This window comes from Ictidomys tridecemlineatus, chromosome 1 (assembly GCF_052094955.1).
Source record: "Ictidomys tridecemlineatus isolate mIctTri1 chromosome 1, mIctTri1.hap1, whole genome shotgun sequence".
Lineage (NCBI taxonomy): Eukaryota > Metazoa > Chordata > Mammalia > Rodentia > Sciuridae > Ictidomys > Ictidomys tridecemlineatus.
The window spans coordinates 206241942-206254925 of NC_135477.1; positions in this window are offsets into that span (position 1 = coordinate 206241942).

Here is a 12984-nt window from a genome sequence, read left to right on the forward strand (position 1 = left end):
CTAATTTTATGATTAGATGTGGGTTTAACATTTTTTGTTCAGGAGATACTGTGAATAGATATGGCAGGAGAATAATAAATGCTTGTCATCTTGTCTTAAAGTCATCAAAAATGGTTATTTCCATACACATCAAATTATTTCAATTTCTGAGTGTAAGAGAAGCATAATAACTATCAACCAGCAAATCTTCTGTTGCCTTCTTCCGTGAAGAATATGTGAAAAATAAGCCCACATTCCTAAAAATGATGACTGGCCCCTTCCCTTCTGTGCGTGACGCCATCTCTGGATGACTGGCTGGTGATCAGGCTAGGAAGAAACCATCCTGTCAGGTGTCTGGCTGGGGACTCAAGTGACTGCACCCCCATGGATTGGTGTAGAGTTTCATTGGCCCCTATCATGACTCGCGTTCATCGGGGGTTTCATGAAACCCCTCCTGACTCACGTTCATCGGGGGTTTCATGACGCCCCTCCACAGGTAGCAACATTGGGGGACAGGGGCTGTGTATTTGCCCTGCCCTATTTTGGGGGAAGGAGGATACTGGGAAGTGACCCCTGGAGTCCCTTGCCTCTGCACCATGCCTCCAGTCCTTTTAAATTTTTTTTTTGAGACAGGGTCTTGCTAAATTGTTGAGGCTAGCCTCAAACTTGCAATCCTCCTGCCTCAACCCCTGATTTCTGAGAATACAGGCTACAGGCGTGTGCCACTGTGCCCAGCTGTGCTATTCTAGCTCTATCTGTTTGTCCCTCAGTCCTAGTGGCCTGCGCAGGGTCCCCCACCTCCTGCTTTGCTGATTGCTGCTGTGCAGTGATCCCCGCCTGCTGTTGAGGTGATTAGATCAAAGTGAACACTTGGGCTAGAGTTAGGCCAGTCCCAAGCTCTTTCCTGGAATATGACTGAGGACTCAGATTTTCTGTCCAGCCTCTGTTGGATGGTCACAAGTAAAAGTATGAAAAAGACTGGGTTGGGATTGCCACGAGTGGGTCAGAGTCACCAGCTCAGAGAGAGCACATCTGCACAGAAAGGAAAGAACAGGGACTGGAGCCTGAGGGAAGCAGAGCGCAGAGACCAGGAGCCACAGAAACTGGAGGAGCCATCCTGATCATGTGAGCAGCACTTTCTGAAACCAGGCTGTGTGACATCGAGGTGCCCTTTAAGTTTTAAAGTGTGTGGTCCACTTGTGTGTCTTCCAGGTGAGTCCCCTACTTGCCTCAGAAGGCCAAGCGAAGTTTGTTCCTTACCAAAAACATGTCACCAAGTCATGAATTTCCCAGGTGCCCTCTTCAGCACGAGTCACCCCTCAGTATGTCCCATGGGTTCCTTCTGCAGGTTTTGGTCCGTCTGCTTTGAAATCTGGTTCTAAGGGATCCTGTTGCCAGAGACCCTCAATACGCAGGGACTGAATGCTTTCTGCTCAGTTGGCTGTGGATGACAGGGCACATTAGTTAAAATGTTGACCTGATCATCAGGTGAGGTTTCTCACACACTGATGAGAGCTGCATGTAAAATAGGACATAAGTTGACCAAAATAGTCTGCTTCATAATTGGGTTAATTGGGTAAAAATTCACATAGGATAAAATGCCACATCTGTACTTGGCATTCATTTAATGATAGCACACTTTATTATTTTATAGACCTTGCTTCATACATGCTCCAATATAATTACCCAGCTTGGTTTCCATCTCCACCATTAAGTTAATTACATGTACTCGGCAAGGTAAGTCACTTAACCCATGTCTCAAGGTAAGTCACTGAACCCGTGTTTCTTCATCTGTAAAATGGGACTACATCCACCTCATAGCATTTTGTCATCATTTATTTGCAGTTAAATGAGTCTCTGTGTTTAAAGTAGGCCAAACCTGTGTGGCACATGGCTCTTCAAAATCCCATAATTATTGACTATTATTGTTGTTACATTTAACACACATGACTAACAAGTGGCAGATTTAAATAACCAGTTCCAAGGACTCTCATGTGCATTAATTCCTTGCAGTATGAAACATTTTATTATGATGATGATTTCAGCTATAGGGGTCCAAACTCATGTTATGGTTGGAGATATGGAAGTTCAGAAAAATGAAGAGATTGCTCACAGTTATAGATGGTAGATACCAGAGGACTTCAAGTTCTGTTATTTGGTCTCCTAGATACATGTTGATTCTGCGTCACCACATGTGTGTGTTGGAAGGACATCAGCTTTATTTTTTAATAACTATAAAAATGGAGGAGACTATTATGGGAACATTTCAGTTAACTTTAATCAACTGAAATGCTCAAAGAAAAGCATGTTCTAGTGAACTGAAAATAAACTAGGCAGAAAAGTCTTCAATTATTAGTCTTTAATGAGACAAAGTTGGAGTTCAATGAGTCCATTTCTTGTAGAAGGCAATTTATCACAATTTGCACTCTTCCTGACACCGTGATCATCATGTTCAAAGCTCCACTTCTCATCCCACAGACTGGCAGAGGGTTGAAGGACAGCAGAGGTGAAATTGCCATGTTCTGACCCCTCTGTTCCCGAAGTCCCCATCTCTCCAAGTCACCTTGTCATCCTCTGTACCTTCACATGCCTCCACCTCTCAAAGTGGGTTCATGTTTCTGGTTGGTCAAGGCCCTCTATGTGTTTATCAGGCTCCGGGATATACCATGCTGGGTCTGTCCACACTCGGCATGAAGTGAGTTGTGCAGGGATTTGCCCTGCCCTCCAGCCTGCTGATCATGTGGGGAGCAGAGAAACAGAGATTTTAAAAAAAACTTCAATATTCTTGGGTCCCCATCTTTTCATTATCGGTATTTTCCAGTGCATGATGGAGAATGCACTGAGGGCTATGCTGATGGAGCAGAGAGCTGGAGGCCCCGAGGAGCAGGTGCACAGGAGTCGGTCAGAAAGGAGAGCAGGAGGAAGAGTTTAGAACTCCACACCATTTTCACTGAAACCCTTGGGCAGTGCCACATGGTCCCGCAGTGTGCTCTCTGGTTTGCAGCTCAGTTGTTTCCCTGTTTTGCACTTGGGGAGTCTCAGAGCCAATGGAGAGGAGGGCCTGGCATTATGTTGGGAGCCCTGTGAATAGCTGCTGGAAAGCCACTGTGTGGGGAGCGAACTGTGCCCACCTTCTCTTGCCAGGGATGCACTCAGAGACCCTCAGTCTCTGAAGCTGGGTTCTGGGTAGAGCAGATGCCAGGCTCCTTCAGCAACCCAGGAGGTGGCCTTGACCTTAGAGCCCTCGGGTGGAGATTCGAGGTGTTGTAGGTCAGGTGCGCCTGAGCCTGTGTCCACCTGACGACCCCCGGGAGTGTGGAGCACAGTGACCATCGGCCTGGTCTCCACCAGGACAGCCCGATGCTCGCAGTGGGCTTCCAGGTTTCCGGTGGTCACACCACTCATGCTCGGCCTAGTGTGGTCCACGCCGCTGCCTGTGGGTCCATATGGGTCCCTGTGCTCCACAGGCATGGTAGCCCATGTGTGTCTGTGTCCTTTGGTTTCCACCTGTTCCACTCCTAGGTGGCTCAGGCCTGGAAGTGAAGACATCCTGCCCCTGTCTCCCTGGAGTCCCGCTGGGTCCCCGGAGGGTCTGGCGCTGCTTGGGTGCCTTGTCTGTGGCCAAGACAAGGGAACCATCCAGCTGATGCCTCCCTAGCTCCTGTCATAGGCTGTGCTCACAACGGGAGGGCACCAAGGGTGGGTGGGGTGGGGCCAGGTGGGCCCCCTGCGTAGGCGTGGAGCAGGCCAGGGGCCGGTTGGCAGGCCACCCAGCAAGCAGGGACAGCCTGAGAGGTGGTGGGACCAGGCACCTTTTGGAAGGGACCCAGAAGATTCATTAAGATATTTGAACCTTCTTTGAAAATTTTCCTTTCAGAGTGAACAGTTACCATCTTCCCTGGCAGCAGGCAACTGGGCTGAGCTGCTGACTTAGTTGGCTGCAGACTTAGAGAGGGGATTGTAGATAACAGGATCAATTTTTAAGAATTTGTTATTTTCAAGTAACTCTTGACTGATCCTCCTCCCCCATTCTTGTTCCCTTATAGTGACATTTAACTAGTCAGCAACCCAGAGTGTTTCCAGTTGAGGGGAGCATTGGAATAGAATTAAAAACCAAGTTTTCTTAAGCCAATAACCTCTCCACAAAGGCTGTTTTGGAAGAAAGCATTTGTATTATGGAATATGTGCTCCGCTGCTGGGATGCACCCCGCAGGCCACCCGTGAAGGTGCTGTGAACACAGATCTCTGCATAGCGGGGGAGACTACGTGCTCTACATACGTGGACTAGATACCTGGTCCCCAAGTGAGAGGGCATCAGGCTACCATCTGTCTTCCATAGCTCATCCTGAGTTCACCGGGTGTTGGGGGCCAGGCGACATCTCTGTTGCGACTTGGCTTTCTCTGCAGAAGCAGCTAACTGATTGATATCTTTGTCACAGAGGATGGCTTTGCAGTTTAAAGAGAGGTTCTTGGGGGAGCTAAGCTGTCCATCCTACAGAAATAGGGAGCCTGGCATTATCCTCCCAAGTCTACTTTCCAAAGAGGTGGCTCCCAGGACCTTCAGGAAGACATTCCCAAGTCACAAAGATGACAAGGAGCCCATTGAGTCTTCAGAAGGTTGTGTGTGTATTTCAGAGAGAGGAGGAAGTAATTTAAATCCCCCAGTTTTCTAACATAAATGGTTTGAGAATTAAGGGAGGTAAATCTCCCTCATTTTTTGACATAGAGCACTAAGCCTCTTATTTTTAGTTTTTATTTAACTTTTCCAGGGACAGTAGACAGTGAGCTGGAAGAGCCCCCTCTGCTTTACAAATCCATCTCAAATCCAACCACATACGGTTTGATTTTTAACTTGAATGGAGACACTCAAGGTAAGCTTTGTCCAATTCTAGTTGTAGAAAACTGTTTCTTATTTATGTGTTCTTGGGCTGATGTTCTTTTTTTTTTTTTTTTTTTTAAGGGAACTTCTTTTTTTTTTTATTGGTTGTTCAAAACATTGCAGAGCTCAAGACATATCATCTTTCATACATTCGACTCAATTGGGTTTTGAACTCCCCAAATACATAATACAGACTCACTTCTGTTACATACTCACATTTTTACATAATGGCATATTAGTGACTGTTGTATTCTGCTACCTTTCCTATCCCCTACTATCCCCCCTCCCCTCCCCTCCCCTCCCAACATCCCTCTCTACCTCCTCTGCTGTTGTTCAATTCTCTCCCCTTTTTCCCCCCCACCCCTTGCCCCTCATAACCTCTTATAATTTTGTGTATCACTGAAGGTCTCCTACCATTTCCATATGTTTTCCCTTCTCTCTCCCTTTCTCTCCCCCCATTCGTCTTAGTTTACTGTTAGTCTTTTCCTCATGCTCTTCCTTCCTGTTCTATTCTTAGTGGCTCTCTTTATATCAAAGAAGACATTTGACATTTGTTTTTTAGGGCTTGGCTAGCTTCACTTAGCATAATCTGCTCTAATGCCATCCATTTCCCTGCAAATTCTATGATTTTGTCGTTTCTTAGTGCTGCATAATACTCCATTGTGTATAGCTGCCACAATTTTTTTATCCACTCATCTATTGAAGGGCATCTAGGTTGGTTCCACAGTCTAGCTATTGTGAATTGTGCTGCTATAATCATTGATGTGGCCGTATCCGTATAGTGTGCTCTTTTAAGGTCCTCAGGGAATAGTCCAAGAAGGGCAATAGCTGGGTCAAATGGTGGATCCATTCCCAGCTTTCCCAGGAATCTCCATACTGCTTTCCAAATTGGCCTCACCATTTTGCAGTCCCACCAGCAGTGAACAAGTGTGCCCTTTTCCCCACATCCTCGCCAACACTTATTGTTGTTTGACTTCATAATGGCTGCCAATCTTACAGGAGTGAAATGGTATCTTAGGGTGGTTTTGATTTGCATTTCTCTGATTGCTAGAGATGGTGAGCATTTTCTCATGTGCTTGTGGATTGATTGTATGTCCTCCTCTGAGAAGTGTCTGTTCAGGTCCTTGGCCCATTTGTTGATTGGATTATTTGTTATCTTATTGTTTAATTTTTTGAGTTCTTTGTACATTCTGGATATTAGGGCTCTATCTGAGGTGTGAGGGGTAAAAATTTGTTCCCAGGATGTAGGCTCTCTATTTACCTCTTTTACTGTTTCTCTTGCTGAGAAAAAACTTTTTAGTTTAAGTAGGTCCCATTTGTTTATTCTTGTCATTAACTCTTGGGCTACGGGCGTTCTATTAAGGAATTTGGAGCCCGACCCCACAATATGTAGATCGTAGCCAACTTTTCCTTCTATCAGACGCAGTGTCTCTGTTTTTATATCTAGCTCCTTGATCCATTTTGAGTTAACTTTTGTGGCTGGCGAGAGAAAGGGATTCAATTTCATTTTTTTGCATATGGATTTCCAATTTTCCCAGCACCATTTGTTGAAGATGCTATCCTTCCTCCATTGCATGTTTTTAGCCCCTTTATCAAATATAAGATAGTTGTAACTTTGTGGATTAGTCTCTGTGTCCTCTATTCTGTACCATTGGTCCACCTGCCTGTTTTGGTACCAGTACCATGCTGTTTTTGTTACTATTGCTTTGTAGTACAGTTTGAGCTCTGGTATCGCTATACCTCCAGATTCACACTTCCTGCTTAGAATTGCTTTTGCTATTCTGGGTCTTTTGTTTTTCCATATGAATTTCATGATTGCTTTATCTATTTCTACAAGAAATGTCTTTGGGATTCTGATTGGCATCGCATTAAACCTGTAGAGAACTTTGGGTAATATCGCCATTTTGATGATGTTAGTTCTGCCTATCCATGAACAGGGTACATTTTTCCATCTTCTGAGATCTTCTTCTATCTCTCTCTTTAAGGTTCTGTAGTTTTCATTGTATAAATCTTTCACCTCTTTTGTTAGGTTGATTCCCAAGTATCTTATTTTCTTTGAGGATATTGTGAATGGAGTGGTTTTCCTTATTTCCATTTCAGAGGTTTTGTTGCTGATATACAGGAATGCCTTTGATTTGTGCGTGTTGATTTTATATCCTGCCACTTTGCTGAATTCATTTATTAACTCTAGCAGCTTCTTTGTAGATCCTTTTGGGTCTGTTAAGTAAATTATCATGTCATCTGCAAATAGCGATAATTTAATTTCTTCTTTTCCTATTTTTATGCCTTTAATTTCTTTTGTCTGTCTAATTGCTCTGGCTAGTACTTCGAGAACTAAATTGAATAGAAGTGGTGATAGAGGACATCCCTGTCTTGTTCCAGATTTTAGAGGGAATGCCTTCAGTTTTTCTCCGTTTAGGATGATGCTAGCCTGAGGTTTAGCATATATAGCTTTTACAATGTTGAGGTAAGTTCCTGATATCCCTAGTTTTTCTAATGTTTTGAACATAAAGGGATGTTGTATTTTGTCAAATGCTTTTTCTGCATCTATTGAGATGATCATATGGTTCTTGTCTTTAAGCCTATTGATGTGGTGAATAGCATGTCTTGATTTCCGTATATTGAACCAGCCTTGCATCCCAGGGATGAATCCTACTTGATCATGGTGCACAAGTTTTCTGATATGTTTTTGTATTCGATTCGCCAGAATTTTATTGAGAATTTTTGCATCCAAGTTCATTAGAGATATTGGTCTGTAGTTTTCTTTCTTTGAAGTGTCTTTGTCTGGTTTTGGGATCAGGGTGATGTTGGCCTCATAGAATGAATTTGGAAGAGCTCCTTTTTTTTCTATTTCTTGAAATAGTTTGAAAAGTATTGGTATTAGTTCTTCTTTGAAGGTTTTGTAGAACTCCGCTGTATACCCATCAGGTCCAGGGCTTTTCTTGGTTGGTAGTCTTTTGATGGCTTCTTCTATTTCTTCCTTTGTTATTGGTCTGCTTAAATTGTGTGTGTCTTCCTGTCTCAATCTGGGCAAATCATATGCCTTAAGAAATTTATCGATATCCTCGCTATCTTCTATTTTATTAGAATATAGGGTTTCAAAATACTTTCTAATTATCTTCTGTATTTCTGTAGTGTCTGTTGTGATATTGCCTTTTTCATCCTGTATATTAGTAATTTGAGTTCTCTCTCTTCTTCTTTTTGTTAGCATAGCTAAGGGCTTGTCTATCTTATTTATTTTTTCAAAGAACCAACTTTTAGTTTTATCAATTTTTTCAATGGTTTTTTTTGTTTCAATTTCGTTTATTTCTGCTCTAATTTTAATTATTTCTTGTCTTCTACTACAATTGCTGTTGTTTTGTTCTTCCTTTTCTAGGTTTTTGAGGTGTAGTGTGAGTTCATTTATTTGTTGGTTTTTTCTTTTTTGATGAAAGAACTCCAGGATATGAATTTCCCTCTTAAAACTGCTTTCATTGTGTCCCATAGATTCCGGTATGTTGTGTCTGTATTATCATTTGACTCTAAGAATTTTTTATCTCTTCCTTTATGTCTTCTGTAACCCATTGATCATTCAATAACATATTGTTCATTTTCCATGTGGTGTAGGATTTTTCCTTCCTTTTTTTATCATTGATTTCCAATTTCATTCCATTATGGTCAGATATGGTGCATGGTATTATCTCCACACTTTTATATTTACTAAGATTTGCCTTATGGCATAATATATGGTCTATTTTTGAGTAGGATCCATGTGCTGCTGAGAAGAACGTGTATCCACTTGATGATGGTTGGTATATTCTATATATGTCAGTTAGGTCTAGGTTATTGATTGTGCTGTTGAGTTCTATAGTTTCTTTATTCAGTTTTTGTCTAGAGGATCTGTCTAATGGCGAGAGCGGTGTGTTGAAGTCACCCGTAATTATTGTGTTATGGTCTATTTGACTCTTGAACTTAAGGAGCGTTTGTTTTATGTAGATTGCAGCTCCATTGTTTGGTGCATACAAATTGATAATTGTTATGTCTTGTTGGTGGATGGTCCCTTTTAACAGTATATAGTGTCCTTCTTTATCCTTCTTAATTAACTTAGGTTTGAAGTTGATTTTATTTGATATGAGTATGGCTACTCCTGCTTGCTTCCGAGGGCCATGTGAGTGGTATGATTTTTCCCAACCTTTTACCTTCAGCCTGTGTATGTCCTTTCCTATCATATGAGTCTCCTGAAGGCAGCATATTGTTGGATTTGTTTTTTTGATCCAGGTTGCTAGCCTATGTCTCTTGATTGGTGAGTTTAGGCCATTAACATTTAAAGTTACAATTGAGATATGATTTGTACTTCCAGTCATGCTTCTTTATTTATTTATTTTAGTTTGGCTAGTTTTACTTTTTTGGTTATTTTCCTCCTCCTTTACTGAGATACCTCTTGTTGTTAGTTTTGGGCACTATTTTTCAATTCCTCTTCTTGTAGTATATTGCTCAGAATGCTTTGCAGTGCTGGTTTTCTTGCTGCAAATTCTTTTAGCTTTTGTTTATCGTGAAAGATTTTAATTTCGTTGTCAAATCTGAAGCTCAATTTTGCTGGATACAGTATTCTTGGTTGAAATCCATTATTTTTCAGCGTTTGAAATACATTGTTCCAGGATCTTCTCGCTTTCAAAGTCTGTGCTGAGAAATCAGTCGTTAACCTAATTGGTTTACCCCTGAATGTAATCTGTCTCTTTTCTCTGGTAGCTTTTAATATTCTCTCCTTGTCCTGTATGTTGGCTATCTTCATAATTATGTGTCTTGGAGTTGGTCTATTATAGTTTTGAATGTTTGGGGTCCTGTAGGCTTCCAGGATTTGGCAATCCATTCCATCTTTCATCTCTGGGAAGTTTTCTACAATTATTTCATTTAATATGCTGTCCATTCCTTTGGTTTGAATCTCTGTGCCTTCTTCTATCCCGATGACTCTCAAATTTGGTTTTTTAATGACATCCCATATCTCTTGAATAGATTGCTCATGGGATTTAAGCATCTTTTCTGTGTTGACTATACTCTTTTCAAGTTGATAAACCTTGTCTTCATTATCTGATGTTCTGACTTCTACTTGATCAAGTCTATTTGTAATATTCTCGTTTGAGTTTTTAATTTGGTTTATAGTTTCCTGCAATTCTAGGATTATAGTTTGATTCTTTTTTAAGATCTCTATCTCCTGGTAGAGCTCGTTCTTAGCCATTTGAATTTGTTTGTTTAATTCATTTTCAAAATATATTTTTATTGCTTGGACTTGCTGTCTCATGTCTTCTCTAATATTCCTTTCCATTTGAGTTATGTATGCCTTGAGTTCTTTCCCTATCCCTGCTTCTGATGTTTCTGTGTCCTCTTGTAGAATTAAGTTGTCTTGCATTGTTTGTACTCCTTTTTTCCCTTGTTTTCTCATGTTGTCCCCGTTGCTTTCCAGCTCTATTTGATTGTCGTGTTTCTACTCTCTTCTATAGATTTGTTTTGGTTCTGTATTACTCTGATGCCTCTCCTTAGTGTTGTTAAACTATGCTTGCTGACATGGATTCCACTGTGAAGGAAGATCCGACGTCCGAGCTCCAGTGACGACACTACTTTGCTATGACCGGCCCCAGTTCCTTGCCTGGGTATCCTGATGAGGTGGTGTGACTGGACTGTCTCTGTTTGATTTCAGCTCCCAGTCACGGCAGGCAGGCGGTCTCTAGCCGCCCAGTATCACAGGCCGCGGGCGGGTGATCGGTCACCTGCGGCCGGGTGTTCTCCTACCGCCCAGCTATGCGGGCAGTGGGTGAACTGTCGCCGGCGGGCCTGCAATTTCCAGCTGCCCAGTCTCGAGGGCCTTGCCTCTAGCCTCCTGGTTTCTCCTGCAAGCCTTCTGTAGCCGCAGGGCAGGCCGCACGAATCAGTGGGCCTGGATCTCCGGGGTCCCACAGTTGGCAATTGGGATCCCAGGCACTCTGTCCTTTGGATTTTCCTGCTTGCCCCACCCCCAGCTCTAGCTAGACCTGGGCTGATGTTCTTACAGGTGTCTTTCCAGCACAGAATGTGCTGCAGGAGCTGAGTAACATTGTAAGGGAGAGAGGCTGTGGGGGCCTGGGGGAGCTCAGTCTCCACAGTGCTGACCTCCAAGCCACATGCGTAGTTTGTTACACATTAAAAGCAGAACAGAAACTAGTTTTAGTAATGTATTTTATTTGACCCATTTATCTAAACCATTTTCATTTCTACGTGTTTTACCATAAAAATGACTAATAAGGGCTGTGGCTCAGTGGTAGCATACTGGGTTTGATTCTCAGCACCACATATACATAAATAATGAATAAATAAATAAAGTTCTATCAATAACTTAAAATATTTTTTTTAAAAATGACTAATAATATATTCAAATTATTATTTTTCTCTTCTTTACTAAATTCTGGAAGTCCAGTGTATGTATTTACACATGCTCCTCTCTCAGTTTGAACTAGGTCCATTTCACACGGTTACTAGCTCTCTGTGGCTGATGATGACCTTACTGTGTGATGACAGCATGGACCTGCAGAATGAGAGATGACAAATGAGTAAACAAAAAAATACAAGTTCAATTTAGATGAGGGCCAGTGCTCGCCAACACCCAATAAATCAAGACAAATTATCTTAAAAATAGTACTCAGGAAATGTCCTGAAGGGTCATATTTAGACAAAACTCTGAGGGGAGGTCACCAGCTCTGGAGGGCTCTCCTTACACAGGCCAGAGACCTTCTTCACAATCGTGTGAGTTGTTGGACAGCCTGACAAAGAGACGGGGCCCTTCTCCAGTTTCTGGACACCATGAGGTCCTGCAACCATTGTTTCAGAGTTTAAAATTCTCCAACCTGAGGAAATGAAAGGAGGTCTCATCTGTGGGTAGGTCCATAAGTTGGTAAGTCTCATAAGAAAACAGCTTGGGATGACCTAACGGAAGAGAATAGTCATGCACAGTGACCCACTACTTGCACTCCTTGATCTTGCACCCCTGGTGTATCCTGGAGAAGCTCTTGTGGGTGCAGAGCAAGAACCATGTTTCAGGAAGCTGATACCAAGTTCACCCTAGAAAGGGCCATAGTGGCTTTGACAGGAGAGTGAGTAGATGTATTAGGTGGCACAGCACAGCTGCAAGAAGTAAGCAGCTGAACTTGGACTTCTCAGCTTGGGTGAGTCTTTTGTTCTTGATTTCAAGAACAAAATATGATCCACATAAGACCAAGCTGTGTATGCGGTCTGTGCGTCTGTGTATATGCATGTCATGGGGGTAAGCAAATAAAGAAAAGGAAGCGACTTCCATGTGTTGATGAGTGTATTATAGTCATACGTAGTCGTGGGTTCATTGTGACATACACAGAAATGCACGTGACCTACCTGCTCCTTTTCATTCTCCTGCACTACTATTTTCCCTCACCTCTCTGCCCTACTCCTGGTCCTGCAAAGCAAAGATTGTTTTAAAAATAATGATCATGGCTGCTGCTGGGAGGCAGAGGAGGAGATGTGATCCACGGTTCCCACCTGGGCAGGAACGTTCTGGTTTTCACTTGATGTTGGCTGTTGGTGAGGGAGGTCATGCTCGCTGTTCTCTGTGTGAGAATATGTCACCACTTCAAAAGCAACTCTGTTTTCTTTTTATTTCACATTTTAGTGAGGTGTGGGGAAAGGTTTTGTGACAAATTAGTATAACTGTGTTCCGGACACACATCTGACCCTGTGGTCTAAGACTCCCACCCACTAGGTGAATCATGCCCGGAAATAGCCACAAACAGCAGCAAAACCCACCAGCTCCTTGGCTGCACCCCAGTGTCCAAACAATGCCCGGGGTTTGCTCCACCCAGGAGGGCCCTCTTTAATTTCCCTGTGTGGCTGACACTTTCTAAACCCCGTTCCCATACCAGCACACCTTGATGATATCCCGGTGGGTTAGTTTCAGAGACAAGTATGAGGATTGAGAATAAACGATTTAAGGGTGGGGATACCATTGATGATGAGTGGGAGGCAGAGATTCTTGGGGACTCTGGTGGGACAGAAATACAGGCAGCAGGAAGTGCATGGAGAATAGCCAAGCAACAGGACTGGAGGCAGAGAGCATTGAGTGGCTGTGTTGGGTGAGAAAGAGGGAG